The 20,289-nt window shown below is 46.0% G+C and overlaps 1 long non-coding RNA gene across 1 annotated transcript; it reads right to left on the bottom strand.

Moving 5' to 3' along the window:
• Window positions 1-18,364: 18,364 nt before the first annotated feature.
• Window positions 18,365-19,848, bottom strand: LOC132652396 (uncharacterized). The gene is made up of 2 exons (XR_009589933.1): window positions 19,448-19,848; window positions 18,365-18,734 (listed from the first exon to the last, which is right to left on the bottom strand). It is a non-coding gene; the product is annotated as an uncharacterized LOC132652396 (long non-coding RNA).
• Window positions 19,849-20,289: the final 441 nt, after the last annotated feature.

Raw genomic sequence — 20,289 nt, 5'->3', positions numbered from 1 at the left:
AAGAAAAAAAGCTCACACTTTTATAAGACTGCACTGTGGGCAAGCCTGGGTGGCATTTTCTTAATTAGTTGTTGATGGGAGAGGGCCCAGCACATTGTGGGTGGTGCTGTCCCTGGGTTGATGGTCCTGGATTCTGTCAGAGAGCAGGCAAGCGAGCTGGATGAGGCAGTAAGAAGCACTCCTCTGTGGTGGCCTCTGCAGCAGCCTCTGCCTCCAGGGTCCTGTCCTGTGTGAGTACCTGCACTCACTGCTTTTGATGTTGGACGGTGAGTGAAATAACCCCTTTCCTCCCCGAGTTGCTGTTAGTCGTGGCGGTTCATCACAACAAGAGTAGCCCTAACTAAGGCACCTTTATTCGCAATCCTCAAACTCAGGGAGAGGCACAAATCAACTGTGGCACATTTATAACATGTAAGCAGTAGACAATGAAAAAATGTGCTGATATGTAATAATGAATCTCATTTGTTTCACGTGAATAAAAGAAGCAAGCATGAAAGAGTGCTTCCACATAAATTTATTTGTACGTAGTCACATAAAAGGTTAAACTGTTAACAGCAAAAAGTGAAAATCAGAGTGATGGTGGCACTGGAGAAAATTGACTGAAAGGAATTTCCTGAGATAGGGAGAATGTTTTATGCCTCAATAAAAAAGTGTGTGTGTCCACATTTCTCAAAACATCAAATTGTACACTTATGATTTTTACTTTTTATTACATATACAATTACCTTAATACAACCGGGAAGAGTCTAAAGTCTAGTAGGCTTGCTTTTCTCAGGAGTATAGGTCAGCAATTTGATATTCTTTGTTTTCAGTTGAAGGAAAATAGAGGCTAGGTTTTTTTTATTGTCAGAGGAATAAGTTGCAGATACAAGGAGGAATGTTAGCATGGGCTCTGAGGGTAATTGGAACTGGGTCTCTGTGGGATCCGCTTTTAATGTATTGATGACTGTGTTTCCCAGCCATGCCCCTGCGATCACACATGGCACTCATGGGCATAGGCACACACAACACCAGAATGTGGTTTCTAAATCCCACCATGCGCTAAAACAAACCAAGACTTCTTGGAGGCAGGTCTTATGTTCTAGGCCTGGGGGATGGAAAACCCAAGATAATACTGTAGCAGATGCAAAATAGATACTTAACAAAAAGTGGAAAAATCAGAGGGGCCCAGAATCAGCTCAAAGAATGTCCACTGGCCATTTCTGGGAATTTGGAGAACTTCTAATAAAGACTCATTTTACTTCACTGAATAGAGTAAGACTACATGCCCTCACAGTTCTAACCACAAGCGCATACATTCAGAAAGTTTTTCCTTACAGAAAACTCAGCCAATAAATGTAGAAGGGGTGATGGAGCTAGAGAGAACCAGAGAATGCTGAAACTAGTTTGAAGATGGTAAAAATTTGATGAAAGAATAATTACATCATCTCAAAGCATTTTTCTCACAAGTTACTTATTTCTTACAAGTGAGAAAATGGAAAAACGAGGTGGAGAAACTAGTCAGCCAACATTTTATTCACTAATTTTAGCGCTTACTGATGATTTTGCCTATAACAAATACTACTATGGTGTCATTTCAAACTTTTTAAAAGGTCAGGTAATTTCTCAGAAGTTTACTAATTTTTTTTTTTAAATAAGAACTCTAAGCTCCTAACAAATCCATTTCTTCCCACCTCCCTTTCTCTCTTCCTCTCTTCCTTCCTTCTTTCTTATTCTTTGAACTCAGTCCCTTGCCTTGGCCTCCCAAGAACTGGAATTACAAGCCTATGCCAGCATGGATTAACTCCAGGAAGCACCAAACCATTGGTTTGGTCCTCACTGGCATTGGTCTTTGAAAACCCCCTTTCTAGCATACTTTCTAGATAATCTTTGCTATTAAAATAGGTTTTGAGACAGTGTACTATATACCATAGCAGCAACAGCAGCAGGAGCAGCAGCAGCAGGAACAGCAGCAGCCACAACAGTAATAGGGATCAATCTCAGGGTCTCATATGCACTAGACAATGCCTAGAAGACATCCTTGATTAGTGATTTATGGGGGATATTCTTGGGCTGATGGTCCTGGGTTTTATAAGAAAGCAGACTGGGAAAGCCATGAAGAGCAAGCCAGTAAGCAGCACCCCTCCATGGCCTCTGCATCAGCTCCTGCGTCCAGGGCCCTGTCCTGTTCCTGCCCTGATTTCCCTCAGTGATAGACTGTAGCATGGAGGCAAATAAACCCTTTCCTCCCCAAGTTGCTCTAAGTTAGCGTTTTGTTCCCAAAAGACATCATAAGGGGAGATAACAGAGGCACAGGGGGTTGGTATAGAAACAAGACCAATAACAGGAAGAGGAGGACACACGGGCCACACAAACACCCAACATAGAGTCTGTTTAGCAGGCTACCAGCTCTGGGGCTCCTCCCATCCCTCACGGAGCTGTGAACTTGCTTCAATAACCTGTTATCTTTGCTTTCCCAGCATCTTGGTCTTGTCTTTCCTTGGTGTCCCACACTAGCATCACCATCAGGGCCCCTATTTGTCGCATGGACATTCTTTTCTCAATAATTCAACAGAGGCACAAATTTTAGGATAACTCATTTTATATGAATGTGGGAATGTATTACTGTCCCTCTTCATTATCTGCTGTCCTGAACATGTGAAAGCTTAAGTAGGAAAATAAATCTCTGGGAATCCTGAGAAAGTTAAAATCATTTCCTAGAACGCTGGACCTTTGGCAGGTACAAATTATTTGGGGGATATTTCATCTGCTTCATCATGACAAATTGTTTTTTTTTCTCCCATCACATCTACCCTACTGTTATTTGTCCATAGTTAAGTGAATTTATAGTTTCATCCTTTCATGGGAGGAAGAAGATTTGTTCCTTTCTTGTGTTAATCAAAAACCCCACAATGAAATTAATCTATAGGTATCAGGCATGATGATACACACTTTAATCCCAGCACTTGTCAGGTCCAAGGCCAGCATGGACTACAGAGCAAGCAGGCCAGGTAGAGCTAAATAGTGAGACTGTCTCAAAAAAAGAAAAAATCTAGGGCTGCACATATCAATCTTTGGTCAGGTCATGCTCACAGACCATCCCCTAACTCCCTCTACTAACTGGTTTGTGTTGCTCTTACAATAGTATGTAAACCACCTTTGGCCTGTAACAACTGTGTAAAACAGGCAAGAAGATAGTGAGAAGGGAGAACCTGCGAGAGAAAGCATGAGCACCTTTGAACTGCTCCTTGCCGTCACACTGCCGCTCAGGATAACCGCATCCCTGCGTTGCTCTTAAACAAAACAAAACAGCACCAAGTTCCCACTTCATTTCTCCCTTATTTTTGAGATTAGCGTGTAATCATATCACATTCAGAAAATCCCCACAGAAATATTCTGCTGCAGCATTGTTGATAATAGTGTGTGGTTAGAGGTGTACTCAGTGTCTAGACGGAGGGCATGATTAGACATTCTGCAGAGTCCTCAGTCACTGCGCACCCACCTAGGGAGGAGACGGGAATGCGCAGAATCTGAGGGCTATGGGTGCGATCAGCATGCTGCAGGCTTGCTTTATCTCTACAGAATGAGATTAGGGGGCCCGGCTTAACAATCATCGGTCACAAGTTAACTTTCTTCAAAGTGGTTATGTGTGTAGCCCAGCACTCGCCGGACCTGATGAGACTTGGTCACTCGAGCGTCCCTCTTAAACATTCATTTAAACACCCCACTGTGTTGGACTTGATGACTTGGATGGCATAAGATCCTCTCCTTTTGTGGTTTGCTTCAGTTTGGAAAAACAGAAGCCCCACGGTGATAAAATGGTTATAACTACACTTGGCGATATTTTTATCTCCAAAAATTGCCAAGTGGTGATGTGCTAAGCTGCATCTAGCTCAGAAGGCAAATTTCAAAGGACATTAACGAGAGAGGCCAATGCCTAAGTGATGTTCACGGTGCCCCAGAGACACAGACACTCTCAGCAGCATTCTATCATCAGTGTGGCTTCCAGACACTCCCATCCCCCATCTTGGTAGAGCTAATTGAGCAGTCTATCTTAACTCACCCTATATAAGAAGAGGGAAAAAGGTAACTTTTAGTTACATTTCTGCCTTATCTATCTCGCTCATAGACTCTAAGTTTATAGAAGTAGGGACCACACCTGTCAATCACAGTGTTTGGCAAATCCTAAATGCTCAATTAATTTTGAATGTGTGGACCCCAAAATGCCAAGAGGAGGGATCACGCTTGAACACTAGGCATTAGAAGTCCTAAATGAGTCTTCATTTCTTGTCCTTTTCAATAACCATGTTCTAACCCAAGTCTTTAAAAAAAAATGATCATGAATTAAGCACCCGCCATATAAGAGCATGACCAAGCAAGCCTATGGCCACCATGCTACTGCCCAATGGCAGATTTGTTTCCTGCTTGGAGTAATAGGGGGAAGTTACTTTTCCCCCTAAGGAAGCCAAGTACAAATGCCCCAGTGCCACCACCTGAGAAGTCTGATGCAGAGTACTTAAATGGCAGTGTCTCAAATAAGGAAGGAAAAAAAAAAAAACCATACAGGACCTAGTAAGTAGGTAGCAGGAACCAGTTAGCAAAAATCACATTGAAATGTACGATCGCTTCTAAACACCAGTTGTAGAGGATGCCTTTAAAAGGAACTTCAAGCAAGTGAAAGCTAATGGCTTCTAAATATTTTTGAGAGTAATCTCCCCCCTTATTTTCTGCATTTGTTCAGCTTGCTGGTTTTCTTCCACCGTGGAGATTAGCCCTTACCTGGACTTTTCACCTCTACGGAAGTCTCCCTGAGGCAAATACTGTGTCCTACAGTTTTAACTGTCACAGCCTGAAAGACAAACCCCAAAGCTGGATCTCCAGTCTCCACATCTACCGGTGCTTTCTCCCAGCTGCCTCACGAGCTGCCTCCTAGCTGGTTTAACTTGGCACCCCCACTTTTACCTTCAGTGTTAGTTCATCCACAGTGGTACGCACGGTCTTCCTCCTACACAGTGAAACAACAGCTCTTCCAATTCCTCCACTCTCCAGAGTAAAATCCTGTCTCTGCTCTCAAAATCAGTTCTGTTAAGCAATATCTACACTGTAATCTTCCAGGCGCTAGGCATTGTGGGTAGAGAGTTTTTTCCAACTTCCTTTTTCCAAAGCATTAGCTAATAACCTATTTCATTTTATAATAACTATTTACTAGGGAAGAGACTGCTATTGTCCTCCAGTATTTACTATCCCTCTTCTCCTACACAAACAGAATCTCTAAATGTCAGCTTGAGAAGAGATACCCCAGAATAAAAACTACATTTCCCTGTCTTCCTTGCATTTGCTTGTGACCATGTGAACAAATCCATTCAATGGGACATAGATGTTTGGGGAAGAACTTTGAAGGGCTCTCTCCCCATGTCCATCCTGATTTGAGTTGAGTTATATAGTAGTAAGCCACATTGGTTCGAGCAGATAAGGTCAGCCAGCACTCAGAAAGGGAAAGATGCTATGGCAAACCTGGGCGCCTCCCTCTTGTTTGTTAAGTAAAAAGACAACAAGATACTTGATTTAGGTTACTCTTGTTCTGTATCTCTATAATATATAGCTACACACATGTTTAAAACTATGTACTTGCCTACCTCTGATCTACACTTCAAGCCTGCATAATTCTTAAAGTGCTTACACATGCAACTAGGGTCTCTGAATGATAAGATGACAATCGTGAGGCACATGCTATAATTCAAGATATAACTATCACAAAGCCGTCAAAAATCCTCAAAGCTAAACATAAGCCTGGGTTTAGGGAGAGACCCTGCCTCAAAGGAACACATGGGGAGTCAAGGAGGAAGACACCTGGTATCCTTTCTGCCCTCCCTGAATGCACAGAGGCACATAGTTGTGTGCGCACAAGGGTACAGACACACAGACAGACAGACCGACACACACAAATAAAGCTTAAAAAAAAGTCTTGGTAACTCATTTAAAGTCTAGAATATTCTTAGAAAAAAACATAAACTAATAAAACTTTCCTCAACCTTTTTTAAAAAAAATCCTCAAAGTTTAACAGGACAAATTCAAAGAAAACTACAATTGCCACATCAAAATAAAACTGCTGAAAACCCAGACAAACAGAATATCTTGATGGCAGAAGGAACGACAACAAAAGAGACTTATTTGCCCAGTGCTTAGAAGCGGAACAGACCCCCGCCCCCAAGAAACGCTTCTGAAATGAACAAGCAGTGGCTCATCTGAGGTTTGATGGAGTAAGACTGTTTTGTTGTCCAGCCTGCTGTGGCAGAAAGTGCTGAAATAGGCACCAGGAGGCCAGAGTTCTAAATACGGCTCTGCCTTGATTAGCAGTAAAATTAGACTACTGACGGCTCCCTCTAGGCTGCCGTGTCATTGCTGTAAAATGAAGGCACCAGGCTTTGCCCTCAGCGATGGCAAAGTGGTTTGTTGAAGGCCAACCTCACAGACACCCGGAAAGGCTGGACAAGACAGCAAAGCCACCAAAACCATTAAGAGATGTGTAACAGCGCAGCAAGGTCTCAGAGGGAAGCATGCTGGCATGTACCGGACATTCTTGGCGAACCTTCCTCCACAGCACAGTTGCTGATTTGAGTAGACAGGAAGCCAAGCAGAGCGATGGTGCCAGCAGTCCGACAGATAACCTCGCTTTCAGCAACCGCGCAGCGGCTGAAGGAACAAATACGAGGTGTGTGTTCTTGAGAATTTTTCTTGCCCTGGAAGCAATTAAGGCATTACATAAGATCTATTATACTAAGGTTGTGATTTGGTAACCTCTGATATAATCACTAAAAGTAAAATAATGTGTAATTAACCAGCTGTCAGAGAAGGAATAAAAAAAAAAAACAACCCTACTTGATTTATCCATTTCCCATAGAAACAATGCCGATTTGTGGTACCAGGGGAGGGAGGAGGAGAATGGGAAGCAGCTGCACACAGAGAAGTGGGATATGGTGGCCCCTGTGTGTGTGTGTGTGTGTGTGTGTGTGTGTGTGTGTGTGTGATCCCAGCAGTTCAAAGACTGAGGCGGGAAGGCTAAGTTTGGAGCCAGCCTGGGCTACACAGTGAGCCTTTATCTTAAACACGAGGGGCTGGGAGCAGCACAGCAGTAGGATGCTTACTAAAGCCATTCACGGCTCTTTGTCCTGTTTTCACCACACAGAAACGGTGTTGTGGCACCCCCTTGAGAGATGAAGAAAATGGCTTGAAACCGGACAGATACACTGGTCATACAACTTAGAGAAGGTACTAAATGCTGGTGGGTGATTCACTTTTAAATGGCTCTGTTTATGTTATATACACTTCACTTCAATGAGGTTAAAAATACAAAAATATTGGAAAATATTAGACCCAAAGGAAAGCCAGGAGAGAAAAAGGAATACAGAACAGGAGGAATAAAATGGAAGGGTAAGCATGTAAGTAGAATTACTTACTTGATAGAATAAAGAGAAAAAGACATTCCAGAATCATGAACGATTTAACAGGTCTCTCCAATAATTTCTAGATGAGGCAATAAGCAAAAACTACAAGAGAAATCAGAAAAAGGCTTAAGATTTAAACACAGAGATGTATAAACTTGACTTAGTTGGTTTATAAACTGTGGGTGGAAGAGAAGTTTGAATCCTACAACTGGAGAAAGCATGTTACTCCCCATTTTTTTCAAATTCTTGTTTTCTAAAATTGGAATTCACGAGGACATGAAAGTAGTCTCAACACAATTGAAAGGGCTGAAATCACACAACAAATGTGCTGTGACCACAGCAGGACTGAGCTAGACCCGGTAGGGCAAGTTCACTGAATCGTGGTTCGCCATGGCCATTGCAGTTGGCAACGCTGTACTGCATTTTTGAACATCATTAAGAGGGGGTTTGCATTTCCATCTTTAACATCTTCCATCATTAGGGGAATGCGAGTCAACCCCACACTGACCTCAGGCGTGACACAGCTGTGCAGTCAGGTCCTCCACGTCTGTGCACTCCCCCCACCTCTGATTTGAAAGATTTTTTTTTAAGTATCTCTGTGAACATAGAAAGGCTCTTTCAGTCATTATTTCCTAAATAACTCTACTTCTATAGCATTTTTACATTGTCTTAGATAATGCAGAGATGACTAACTCACAAACAGAGGCCATTTTGGGTAAGGGGTGTGAGAATCTTCGGATTTATTGTATCTGGGGGGTCCTGGAGCCAATGCCCCACAGGTAATGAGGAAACACTGTCATCCAAAGCAGAGCAAGAAGCGGTGGCATGTGGACACAGGGACCATTGCTTGTGGGAATGTGATGGTGTGTTTACTGTGGAGTAGCTCAGTGGTGCTCACAATCAAGACAAAACAAAACCCACCGAATACGGGACAGAAATTCTGTACTTACTGTTAGGTGTAAACTCGAAAGGAATTAAAATTAGAGACATAACAGATTTGTTTGTTTCAATACTCAGTGCAGCTTAATCCAAAATAGCTACTTGTCAATTTCGATGATTTCGACAAACTGTCTGAGCACACTGGCTTAGTGCAGGAAAGGTTTATTCTGGCTCACATTTCAGCCCTGATGGGGTCCAGGATCCGTTGTCCTAAATATAAGGTAAGGCAGAGTGCCCGGTGGTGGGAAGGCATGTCAGAGGACTGCTTACCTCATAGGGCCCAGAAGCGGAAAGACAGACATAAAAAGGGGTCAGGGACAAGATACGCCCTCCACAAACACTCTCCCAAGGGTCCACTTCCTCCAGCCAAGCGCCTCCCTCCACAGGTTCCTCTACCTTCAAGCATCCCACTCACTCACAACCCCCCAATAGACAACTCCATTGAGTAGGCCAGAGCACTGTTGATCCAATCAATCACCTCACAAATTCTCCACCGCTGAATGTGTGAGCCTTTGAGGGGACATTTCAAAATCACCCACAAATAAGTGGGCTAACTCAAAGTCCAATAGATAAGTAAAAAAGTGACATACATGTATTATTTAATGAAATATATTTATTATTATTATCTAGTTTGTATCTATGAGTGTTTTGCCTACATGTATGCCTGTGAGTAGTTGTGTACCTGGTGCCCACAAAGGCCAGAGGAGGGCATTGTGTTTCCTGAGCCTGGAGTTGCAGGTGGTCCCTGTGTGGGTGCTGGGAAGTAAGTCCGGGTTCTCTGGAAGAGGAGCCAGTGCTCTTAACCCCTGAACCATCTCTCTAGTCCCCTAGAAAATTAAGTATTATTTAACCATGAAAAAAAATAGTTGTGAATCTTGTTAGAGCAACAGTCAAAACAGAAACATTACACTAGGTGAAAAATGATAAGCATGAGAGGGTGGATAATCATGTGATTCCCCTATATGAGGTACCCAGAATAGACAATTTCACCAAGGCAGAAAGTAGACAAGCAAGTTGCTGTAACAGGGGCTGGGAGTAAAGGGGAAGGGATTACTGTTTATGGGTAGAGTCTCTGTGAAGGATGATGGGGTTTTTGGAAATATGCAGTGTGATGGACAGACAACTATGTGACTAGAATTATCATTAAACAATTGAAAACTTAATGATGGTTAAAATGGAAATTTATATATGTATGTATACATACATACATATGCGTGTAACTACAATTAAAAATAATATAATACAGCAAACTGTTGAATCTTATTCTTTAAGGTGGTTACTTAAATTAAACTCAAATTAAGGTGGTGTGTAAATTATATCTTAATAAATCTATTTATTAAAAATGTAAGCTTCCCAGCTATTAGAAATTAAGCAATAATCTCTAAAGTAAGAGTCTGAAACAGGTGCTCTTTAGGGTCCCCTCTAAGCCTGATGGTTCCAGGGTCTGGGACCAAGTTTCACTGTGGAGCCATCTGCAAGTGTCCTCTCCATGCCGTACAGGGCGGGCTTTGTGGCAATCGTTTTCCTGTGCCTTCTGAGGTTAATGGGATTTTAGCTTTTGTCTCATTTCAAGAGAGAAGAAAATCCCCTTGACAGAGCGGGGCACGCCCACACCAGCTTTCTTTCCTCCGTTGCCTCCTATCGATCTGAGGGTACATTTGTATCCTGTAATAACTGCTTTTTCCAGCCTGGGGCTGGGGCACATTACCCGGGAGACATTCACAGATATTCCAGATTCCTGGAGGCTCTGTAAGCCCAGGCGCACAGGTCTCTCCATTTCTCTCTCATTTTCATTGTGTGTGTGTGATGTATGTGGTATATGTGTGCAGTGTGCTGTTTGAGGTGTTTGTGTAGTGTGTGTGTTTGTATGTGTCGTGTATGTGTTACGTGTGCGGTGTATGCACACATATGTGCAGATGCTCTGGCCTGTGTGTCTATGTGAAGGCCAGCGAAGGATGTCAGGGGCCCTGCTCCATCACTCCCTTCTTATTCTCTTGGACATGAGCATGGAGCAGGGTAGGCATCAGAAAGCCTCCAGCGATCCTCTGGCCCCCGATTCCCAGTCTGGGTTACAGAAACTTGTGTGACCAAGCCCAGACTTTTACGCAGATGTTGGGAACTGAAACTCAGCTCCTCACGTCTGAGCACTCTCACCACTGAGGCACCTCCCTAGGCCCCGTGTTTCCGTTTGGGAGGCTTCCCACAGGACCAGAAGCAGCAGTGACCTGGGAAGTGATTTCTGGACTGTGTACAGACATTGGTCACAAATCCCAGGTGCCTGAGAGCAGCAGACTTCGGATTTCATTCTGTGTGAACCCCCTTAGCGAGCGAGGGCATGTACGGCTCTTTTGTTTAAGACCTGAAGCTGATTTTAAGACATCACATACTACTGACACGCCACAGTTCCCAGGATGACGGGAGCAGTCTGTAGTTTCTTTTTTCCAGTACTTAAGTACTGACTGACTACTCTTTTATCTAGAGTAGACATGACAGGTGGAATTTAACAGGTACCTAAAACTCATGTTTTCAATATACGTTTATTACCACTCCACAGACAGCGTGGGGACAGGAGTGAATCTGAATGATTCATGTCTATGAGAGTGAAGACTGCTTCCAGGGGCCCCCTTTGGGGTTAGCCTGTGGCTGGGTCTGAGTGCTGCCAGCAGGGCCGAACTGTGGACAGTGCAGAAACAAACAGCTTACCCGCACCACTCCTCAAATACTCGATCCCTTCCCTTCAAGATCCTACCAAAGCAGACACGCCCGCAGAGACGTTTACAGTTAAGAACAAGATGCAGGAGCTACCACCACCCACAAGCTTGTGCACAAACAGCGTTGCATCAGGGTCTTCCAGTTCCAGACGGTGTGCTGAAGACTGCTGATAGGCCCCCTGTCAGCAGAGGTATCATTCATTCGCAAATGCACAAAATGAGCCCAAGATTCGAGATCTGCTGAAGAATGAGGAGGCGTGGTGGGCTCTAAGTGGGCCCAGGCGCCTGACTGGGCACGCAGAAAGGATTTCGAGCTCTCCCTGAGCTCCTGGGCTAGCTCCAGACTCTCTTGATGGCGGCTTTGGCAACTGGTGTCGCTCCGACTGTCCCGCTCATGCAGCTGCCCTTCAATCACTGGCTGGAACCGCCTTCTTTTGATCCCCCAGAATGCCTCTGGTTCTGAGTTCTAAACTCAGGGTCTGCACGAGCCAGGGTCAGGCTGAGCTCCTTGGCTCTGAAGCCAGGTCACCCCCTAGTCCACACAAAATGGACACAAAGTCCCGCTACCCGGATGAGGTGGCTGATAGCAAGGGCTTTTCGGAATGGTTGTTGGAGAGATTGTTCGGCCAGTTTTCAAACTGGTTGGAGAGGCAAGAACAGAGCTCAGTTCTCAGCATTGTCCATATGACAGCTATTATTTGGCTTCCCCGTAGCCCCAGATGGAAAGCATAGGCCACTGGGATCTGTGGAGGACCCTCAGAGGTCTGATCCTTGAAGTTAGACAGGATGGTCCGCAGGGACCAGGTTACACAGCAAAGAAGAGAAAGGTCGTTCTCCTTACTAGGTATCTTTGGTCCCTGTCCCCACCAGCACCATTCTCTGCCTGACAAGAGCCCAGCATTGCTTCTCAACACAAACCTCACTGCCAACCTCCTGGTTCCAGCATAAAAGGTGAGCAACAGTGATTTAAAAAAAAAAGAAAAAGCAGATAGGCACCCCCCCAAAGCAGATAGGCACCCCCCAAAGCAGATAGTGCCCCATTTTCTGAGCCAGCCCTTGGACGCAGACAAAGGAGAGGGTCATTAATGTTTACTATATGTTTGGTACATGTTCTCGCTCAAGCCTGTGAAGTGGGCGAGTTTCCTGTTTTATAGAACGCCAAGAGAAATTGATGCGCATAGATGCTAATTGTGCAGTCTGCCTCAAACCACAGCCCTGCTGAGGAATGAGGTCCAAATGGAAACTTAGGTCTCCTTGATGGACAGAAAATCAGTCTGGGAAACCAAGCGTGTCTTTGGGAAAGAAATGATGGAAAGACAGAGAAGCCTGTGAAAGCGATACAGAGAACATTTGGAGTCACGGTAAAAGATTGAAAATTTTAAGAGACGGGAATGCGTACATGAGATATGAGATAATTCAGGTAAGTTCTTAACAAATAATGGAGCTCTTCCTCCCTGAGTGAACCCTTCCTGACTCTGGAGGCTGTGATTCCTGTGTAACCTTGGATGAGCTGCTGAAGCCTCTGCAGAGAGTTGGAGGGAGCTGGCAAAGCAAGGAAAATGGAAGCTGTGGGTGTGTGTGAGGAGTTCTAGAAATGTAGATATTGCTGAGAGGAGAACCAACAAGGCAGCTGGAAGGGAGGTCAAGGCTTGTGGCCCACTGAGACCAGCTTCCGGTAGGAGCGCCTGATAAAGACCTCCAGGGTGCTAAGAGCCGCTGTGACTGCTCTGCAGTTCAGAGGGTAAGGGGTAGGTATTCTGTGACTTCGGGAAGAGCAGATGACGAAGGGACTCTGTGCCCTGATGGTAAAGGTAGGATTCCAAGCCATTCAGAGCTGGTTTCTGCAGCACCCGGGGATCACCGTGGAGCTGACAGGGAGATGATAAATATCTATCCATCAGGCAGACACATAAATTAGGCAAGGTAGTTTCTGAGACAGCTCTGCTTCTTCATGAATCTGAACAAACCAGCTCTGCCTCTTAATATCATTTTATTTTGTCAATTGAAGAGCTTAGCCTCTGATGGAAGACACTGTTATTAAGGTCACAGTCCACCACTTCCGGATAGCTCTCCAAGCTCAATGCAAAATGAAGGACCCCCTTTTCTCAGCGGGGTTTCCTCTTCTCTGCCTGACCTTATCTAGAGAGCATCTCTAAGCAGGGATGCCTGACCTTGCTCGGAGGATGACTCTGCACAGAGCCTCCCGCAGACTCGGCACATGAGTCCTGCTCTGTCCCCCAGCCGGTAGGATTATTAGGCACGATGTTATGACTAATCAGCCCCAAGAATCCTTATATGCTTCACCCCTGAAACAATGAAATGAGCTGCCTCTCTGAAGCCGACTACCAAAAGTCTTCTCCGTCATACTCACGGCTGTCCCAACCCTAGTCATTGCTTCTGCTCCCTTTGCCCCCCTGGGCTAGTGGCCAATAACCTCTGGGAGAAGGGAGGGCCACAAGCCTCCAGATCAGGTACTTAGTGGACTCATGATTGAGGATTCTCCTCTTATTGAGGTCACTGAGTCTCTCTCTGAGGCCTAAGACCAAGAGTACTTTTGGAAAAAGAATAAGTGACTCCCAAGCTAGAACAAAGGAGACAGTTTGGGAAATCAATTATCTTTCCATCTTCCTTTTCTGTGTGTGTGTGTGTGTGTGTGTGTATGTGTGTGTGTGTGTCTCTGTGTGTGTGTGTGTGTATGTCTCTGTGTATGTGTCTTTCTCTCTCTCTCTCTCTCTCTCTCTCTCTCTCTCTCTCACAGCCCACTTCCTACTTGTGAGCATAAAGAGCGACATATGGCCTGGTGTCTGTGATGTAAATATCTTGCCTTCACCCTCCAAAGCTTTCATCTGAACCTGTTTTCAGGAAGCAGAGGTCACCTTTGCACTCCCAGGCCAGGTTTCTCTTCTTGTTAGATTATTCCTTTCCAGACAAGCAAATTTTACCTTTAACGCAGACACTCTCAACCCCCAAATCGCCCCATGTAGCTACCTCTTAGTTACTCTCTACTGCTGAGAGGACACACCATGACCAAGAAGACTTATAAAACCTTTAAATGGGGCCCATGGTTCTAGAGGGCGGTAGAGTCCATGGCCGGCATGGCAGGAAGGATGGCAGCAGGCAGTCAGAATGCGGTTGGAGAAGGAGCTGAGAGCTTACATGATGAGGCATCAACCGCAAAGGGGGAGGGAGAAGCAGGGACGGAGGGAGGGGGGAAGGGAGGGAGAAGGGAGGGAGGAGGGGAGGGAGGAAGGGAGGGAGGGAGGGAGACTTGAAGCAGGGAAATAAAGCACACCTATAGTCCCAGCCACTCAAAAGTGGAGTCAGACTGCCTCAAGCTGAAGGCCAGCATGGGATACGGGGTGCCAGGCCACTCAAAGCAGAGCTACATAAAAGAAAGACCCTGTCTCCAAACACCCCCCCCCATTTAACAATGTTATTTTTTTTCTGACATAGCAAAATTGTTGCAACACTTTTCTTCTTCTCTCTGCAGTGCAGGGTCATCTGTCTCGGCTTCTACCAGGTGTCTGGTCCTGGGATTCACATGGTGATAACACAGCCGGTGTCACCTTATCCGGCCACCAGCTGGAATCTGCTCAGCAGTGGTACGGTTCCCCAAAGCCTGGCAAGCTGGGCTCTGTCAGCCTCTCGGAATCCACAGAGGAAGCCCTCAGCGGTCCAGCAGCGTCATCCACCCTTGCCCAGCAGGGTGCTCCTTCGGGAAAGAGGTCCGGTCTCCTGCCTGGTGCTTCGACGTATTTTTACTAAAGTGTTCATGCAGATGTACTCACACATTACGTGTTTACACTTGTGTACATGTGCACGTGTGGTCGTGTATACACACATGGGTGTGCTCAAACATGCCTTTGTGAAGCATATGTGTTCAGTCTCAGACGTCAGTTCACACGCACTGTAGAGCTTGTATTTGGACGCTGGCTTTCTCCAGGCCTGTGAGGTTGAGATGCACCCCCGTCCATCCCCGTGTGCTAGAGTAACACGCTTCAGCTGGCGTGGCTCCATGCTTCTGAAGCTCGCCGAGGGCGCTGATTTCTCAGTCTCGGCTCTCGGCCCATCCATCTCTCCTTGCGGACCGCAGGGCCAGGTGTGTCCGTGCAGCTTCTTCCTGGAACATCCCCCTGGGGAGCTCAGCTATGAAAGTCATTTTGTTCCGTTATTGTGGTATATATGGGGAGAAAGGAAGGAAGAGAGGACAAAATCATGTTAGCTAGGCATAGCAGTGCAAGCCTGTAATCCCAGGACTCAGGAAGTTGACACGAGAAGATTGCTGTGAGTTTGAGACTATCCCCGAGTTCCATCATGAGACCCAGCACAACATACTAATCATATGTGTGTGTGTGTATGCCTATAAATAGAGACAAAAATAAAAGAAGGAGAACATAAGACCAAAAGCCAGTTGGCTTTTCCTCCCTTGGTATGAGTTGAAGCCAGGACCCCAACCAACCAGGTGCACCGACATGACACTGCTACAGAGTCGCCACAAGGGGGCAGTACAGCCTCCGCGTTTCTGACCCTTCGCAGGCCTGCAGCCTTCCTGCCTTCCTTACTGACACAGGGGTAGTGGAGGTGAGGGTCTCCGCGCCCTACAAACCCGCCTCTGCACCGCCTCCAAAACGGCCGGCAGAGAGCACGGCCTGCGCAGCTCCTCACTGCCTCCCCCAGGGCCAGCGGGGAGCACTGACTCAGCCCCTCACTGCCGCGCACGGGGATGGACTCGCTGCGCAGGCCAATTCCAGATGTGAGTCACAGGAAGTAACTACTGTACATCGGTATGCCTGCTTTTCTTCTCTCCGTCCACAGAGGACTTCTGGTCCACAGGGAGTGTGTGGTTGCTGTGAGCCACCGTGTCACTGTTCTCTCCGTGGGCATCAGGATCTTGGAGGACGTCTCCTTTCAAAATAGAGCACCGTGCCATTTACACTGAACCCAAACTCTGTGCTGGAAGGTGGCCTTGGATGCCAAGATCCTCTTCACCTCCCAGTACGAGGGTTCCCAGCATGCACCGCCCGATTTTATTCTCTGCTGGGCAAGATCCCAGGGCATCCTGCATGCTAGGCACGCTTTGTTTTAAAGAGAGAGCGTCGCACTAGCACCCAAGCTAAACTAGTGCTCCTGGTGAGGTCCAGGCTGGCCTCGGATTTAGGGCAGGTCTTCTGTGTAAGAGTCCTGGGATTGCGGTGTACACCAGCGCCCTGGCTCTGGACATTGTTACTTTATGCCCAGCATTTTCATCCTGAATTTTCACTATGACTGTTCACCAGCCCCTGGGCCTGGCCTTTAAGACTGTAGGTGTTCCCTACTTCCTCCAAATCTCTTCAAAGCCTGTTAGGCCCTATCACCTTCTCACCAGATGACAGATTAACAAGATCAGCTGCCCAGTCCCGGCTCGAAAGCATCTCTAGAAGACAGCGCTCCACTTTCGTCAGTGTTTTGACCCTGATTTTCTGTCAGGCGGAAACCCCTCTGGATGGCTGGCTACGCGAGCCATTCTAGTCTGTAAACAAGCCTGCTTTGGTATCAAGGCAAGCTATCCTCACTGCAAAGTCTGGCTGCCTTCAAGCAGGACCAGAAGGGGTTAATCTCAAGGAGCCCTGGCTGCAATCTGTCTAGGGTATTGAATTCTTATTGAGGCAAGCCTTACACCCATACTTGCTAGAATGGTAAGGAAGAGTTTTTTTCAGGGCTGTGATAGGAGACTCAGGGAGGGTTCAACTATAAACACAGGGACTAGTGGTGATGGATAGCCAAGGAGCTGAAATGGGGACTGGTAGATACGGAAAATTACTTAGAGGAAAAATCAGTGGCAGGTGGATTCTTGCTAAACCACCTCAACAGGATTTTGCTGAAGGTAGGCCTGGGTGGTCAGATAGAAAGGATGAGGCACTCTTTCTAGACTGACTTTCTGCCCTTCCACGGTTATCTTCAACTAACCCTAGAGTGCCAGGACCAGTTGTTTTACCAACTAATGATCTTTCCAAAAGTAAAACTGCTATTATAGCAGATGAAAAGGGTTTGGTTTGAACCCAGAAAGTTTCGCTTCCCTCCCATAGCCTTAACTATCAGAAGATGCATCTCGTTCTGTTGCTTTTTTTTTTTAACTTGGATAAAATTTTTAATTAAATTAACAATTACATTGATATATATCCCATGTGTTCCTAGTCTCTCCAGGACATTTTTTTTTAAAAAAATGTTTAGATAATATTTACTTTAAAAAAAAATGTATATATTCCCTTTACAGCCCTATCGTAGCCCCTCCCTCCTCTCCTCCTGGTCCTGCCCTTCCTTCCTCTTTTTCTATCCTCCCTCCCCTTCTCCTCAGAAAAGGGGAGCCCCCTCCTCCAACCCATCCCAGCACAGGACTGAGCTCATCCTCCATCCACTGAGGACAGGACAGGCAGCCCCCCCCCCCCCCCCCCGTCAGAGGGAAGTGATCGAAAGCAAGCAACAGAGCCCATGTCACAAACAGCACAGTCTCATCTCACTAGGGTGCCTGCAAGAAGATTAAACTGCCTGTCTGCTACATCTGTGCTGGGCCCAGGTCCAGACCACGCGTGCTCCATGGTTGATGCTTCTGTCTCCACAAGCCCCCACGGGTCCATGTTAGTTGACTCTGTTGGTCCTCTTGTGGCACTCCTGTCCCCTCTGGGTCCTTCCATCATGCCTGCTCATCCCCCCTTCCACTCCCACCTCTAGGCTTAGTAACTCTCTCCATCACCAACCTGGGGCTGGAAGGAACCAAAGAGATGAGGCTCTTACACGACCCTTCTCTTAACTGGATAACTACACGCTTCAGTTTTTTTTTTTTTTTTTAGGCCTCTAAGAAGACACGGTTATGATGAACACTCTATGATGTGATTTGACCAAAAAAATAAAAAATAAAAATAAAAAAACCATTTCCATACAAAAGAAGACGTAGGAACAGACTCCTGCACTCGTTTCTATTTTTGTTGTGCTTTTGTTTAGTAATACGGGGAGGAGCCCAAATCACAGCCCTCAAGTGTAGCGAGAATTTTCAATTCCCAGGAACTAGAAAACAAAACCAGTTTTAATTCGTTTCAATTTTATTTCAGCTTTGCCTGGGGACATCTGTGCTTATGGGCTTGGAAGCTATAATACAGTGCTTGTTCTTTCCAATAATTTCCTTTCGATAAGTCCTCTGACAGTGTGAAGAAATGGGCCCTAAGTGTGGTTTAAATCTCTTCTGACAAGACATTTCCAAATCCATGTGGCAAACTGCTCCTTTTCTTGTTATACTAAGATAAAAGGGAGGGAAAACCCTCGCGTTCATGAGAGGGAAGAGCAGCAGGTGAAGCAGGTGGAGCAGGTGGTACTTCCCAGCGCCACTACCTGCTGAGGAACCGTGCAACCCGGGGGCCGGTGATGGAACCTTTATGACTTTCTTGCTCCGTGTTGCAAAATACGAGGTTTTGACTGCTTTGTCTTCCTGGTCCGTTTGAATCTTGAAGTTTCTGGAGTGTCTGTTACAAAGTGGTGTCAGATGACTTTCATTGTGTTAGCATTGTGTACACACACACACACACACACACACACACGTGCATAAGATGAGTTTTAGCAGCTTCCTGGCAGTTTCCTTTCCATACACATTTCTTCTTTTGCCTTCTACATTTTCTTTACTTCCTGCATTCTGAAAAGAAAACAAACTCTTGCCTTTTCTCTGCCTGGCACTTGCCATGGCTCTGCATGGCTCCCTGCACTGTTGGGGGCTCCTTCCTAAGGCTGTGACCCCTTAACGCAGTGAGCCTCAAACACACAGTTATTTTCTTTGCTACTCCATAACTGTAATTTTGCTACTGATGTGAATCTTAATGTAAATATCTGTGTTTGAGCGATCCTTGTGAAAGGGTTGTTCAACCCTCCCCAAAAGAAGTCGCAACCCACAGACTGTAGCGTCTACCATGTGCCGTGTCCCTCTTGTCATACCCCGTCCCCCAGCTCAGGTACAGGCCTGGACTCCTTATCCCTCTTCTCCAAACCCGCCCCGATAGCAGGCTTAGGATGCTCTCTAGAATCCGCGCTGTGCTTCTTTTCCTGTTCTCCTTTTTCAAGTCCGTCCCTGGATGATCTCACCTATCGGACTCCGCAGCTTCCCCCAAAGCTCTCGGCTTCCTCTTTCAGCACCTCAGCTGATCTCTCCTGTCACCGCCCCGACAACACTGACACTTTCAGTTCCCTGGCCATCTATAACCCTGCCCAGCAATTCCTCTCTTCTGTTTTGTGCTTTGCAGTCCTAGGGGTCAAACCCACGATCTTGCAAAGTGTTTTACTACTTAAGTGCCCCATTGTTTGGTCCCACTATATGGAGATATAATTAACACGTGAAAATTTGCATATACTTACTGAATTGTCCTGTCCCAGCCGGGTCTCCACTTGCTCAAAGGGTGGCAGCAAGCCCTCCCTCCTTGGTCTACCGGTCAGAGTGTCACCAGAGTTTTCCCTTCCTGAAAGGCAGCCTGACTGTGTCATTTTCCGTCCCAAGCCAACACTTGCATTTCCCACAGGGTTCTCCTTCCACTGGATTTTCATAGCCAATGGGAGTGGGGGGGGGGAAGAAATGAAAATTGGTTTATCAAAACACACTGTGTTAAACAAAGTTCCCGGGTTTCTTCACTGCAGATGCTCAAGAGAAGCCACCGTCATTTGAGTCTCCAAGGCTTGTGACAGTAGATTACTTCTCAATTTCGTTTCACTTTTAGAGCATGTGCGCATTAGAAAAGACGCCAGCATGGCAGCGCTACCAAGCAGGTCCCCACGGCTGCTTGCAGAGCTGCTCTCCAGGACAACTGCTCCATCAGAAACACCTGAACCATTAGGTTTGCGAGCGTGAACTGTTGCGCTCAGCCTTTAGGCCTCAGAGTTGTTGATTGTAGTCCGTAGCTTATCTTTTCCATACAGGGTGCACCCAGGTCACGCTGAATGCCAAGGAAGAAACCATTTTCAGACCAGCTGGGGGGGGGTTATAGTAGTACTAGGTCACGTGGGTGGCACACTCATTCGTTAGCTCTGATAAGGAAACAGTATCTACTTTCATTCTCTCGACTGGTAGGGCAAGTATTATCATTGCCTCATTCTACAAACAGAGAGACACACATGGTATACACTCACTTCTAAGTGGATATTAGACATATAATATAGGATAATCATAGTAAAATCTGTACACCTAAGGAAGCTAATCAAGAAGG

This window comes from Meriones unguiculatus, chromosome 1 (genome assembly GCF_030254825.1).
Source record: "Meriones unguiculatus strain TT.TT164.6M chromosome 1, Bangor_MerUng_6.1, whole genome shotgun sequence".
Classification (NCBI taxonomy): domain Eukaryota; kingdom Metazoa; phylum Chordata; class Mammalia; order Rodentia; family Muridae; genus Meriones; species Meriones unguiculatus.
Note: the sequence above shows the minus strand (reverse complement) of the source record. Positions and strands in the feature narration are given on the sequence as shown.